At 57.6% G+C, this 1,747-nt stretch overlaps 1 protein-coding gene across 1 annotated transcript in view; it reads left to right on the top strand.

Annotated features, from left to right (window-relative positions):
- Positions 1 to 1,747, top strand: part of LOC102249662 (phosphofurin acidic cluster sorting protein 2) — a 76,640-nt gene that overhangs the window by 6,350 nt on the left and 68,543 nt on the right.

The raw sequence follows: 1,747 nt of genomic DNA, 5'->3' as shown, positions 1-1,747 counted from the left end.
GAGTCTGGTCACCTTGGATAGACCGTTGCACTTCCCCTGCTGAGGTTCCCGTGTAGATTGTTAGTTTCTGGGCTTGCACATCTCTTCACATGCTACTGTTCCCCACATTTTTTAAAATATATTTTTTTTATTGATTTCAGAGAGGAAGGGAGAGATAGGAACATCGGTGATGAGAATCATTGATCAGCTGCCTCCTGCACACCCTCTAGTGGGGATCGAGCCCACAACCTGGGCATGTGCCCTTGACCGGTTGAATCTGGGACCCTTCAGTCCGCAGGCTGACGCTCTGTCCACTGAGCCACACCAGCTAGGGCCAGAGCTACGTTTAAAAAAATATATATGATTTTATTGATTTTTTAAGAGAGAGAGTAAGGGAGAAAGAGAGAGAGAAACACTGATTTGGGAGAGAAAGACCCATCAGTTGCCTCCTGCTTGTGCCCCGACAGGGATCGAACCCGCCACGTAGGCATGTACCCTGACCAGCAGCCAAACCTGCACCGTTTTGGTGCGCGGGGCGACGCTCACTGAGCCACACCAGCCTGGTGCTCCCGCGCTCCCCTGGGGCCTCCTTGTCCGTCCCTTGGCCTGTCTGAGGGCGTCACAGAGGTTCGGTTTCCACTCAGCTCTTCAGCTGGAAATGCACTGTGACAGCTGGGTGCCCAGCGGCCACCCCACCAGCCAGAGCTCTGCATCGGCTCAGCACCCCTGCAGGTGTGTGTCTCCCCCACCCCCCAGTTCCAGGACTTCAGCTCCGGGCCTGGCCTCGTCCTGCGGCCACTGTGGCCGCTGAAGGCGCCCCCCGAGCTCCGTTTAAACCTGCGGGGGTGGGGGTGGGCATTTGGGCTGCTTCCAGGTCGGGCTGTTGTGTTCAAACTGCTGGGACCACGGGGTACAGGCTGCGGGACTGTGTCCTCTCTCTTCTCCAGAACAGCTGGCCGGCGGCCGGCAGGTGGTGTTGGCTCCGTGAGAAATGGCCGGTTCCTGACGTGGCGGCACCAGGGCCCAGCCACCAGCTGCTGCCCTCCAGGTCGTCGTCCCTCGGTCTTAGCTCTCCCGTGGCTGTGATGGCTGCTCCTCGGGCTTCACGCTCTGCTCATTGCGAGGGGGTGTTGAATGCAATCAAACACTTTTAAAAAAAATACACATTTTTTATTGATTTTGGAGAGGAAGGGAGAGGGAGAGAGGGATAGAGAACATCAATGATGAGAAGGAATTGTGGATCGGCTGCCTCCTGCATGCCCCACACTGGGGGTCGAGCCCATGACCCGGGCCTGTGCCCTGCCAGGGAATCAAACCCTGACCTCCTGGCTCACAGGTCGACGCTCAGCCACAGAGCCACGCCGGCCGGCTCCACCACGTTCACCGCCGGGAGGGAAGTGCAGCGGGACCTGCAGTGCCGGGAAGCCGTAGGCCCCTTGCGTGCTGGCATGGGTGGCATCACCCCGTTTACCTTATTTGTGCTTTCTCCCGTTACTCTTTCTTTAACCTGATGGGATATTTCAGTTTCTTAGTTTCCAAATGTAGGGGGTTTTCTAGCTACTTTCCCGTTGTTGAATCTGTGGCTTCTCCGCCCTCCATTATTCTGGAAAGTTCTTGGCCTCTTTCTGTGGTTGTGCCTGCCCCGTTCTCGGTCTCCCCACTTCCAGAACACCGACCACGTCGCCCCTCCCACGGGCAGGCTTTGCGTGTCCCTGAAGCAGTGGCAGTTCAGGCCTTTCTCCCGCACCGCCCGTGTCCCGTGCGAGGC

Source organism: Myotis brandtii, unplaced genomic scaffold (genome assembly GCF_000412655.1).
Source record: "Myotis brandtii unplaced genomic scaffold, ASM41265v1 scaffold1057, whole genome shotgun sequence".
Taxonomy (NCBI): Eukaryota; Metazoa; Chordata; class Mammalia; order Chiroptera; family Vespertilionidae; genus Myotis; species Myotis brandtii.
The sequence above is the reverse complement of the archived record's forward strand: the minus strand, read 5'-3'. Positions and strand labels throughout refer to the sequence as shown.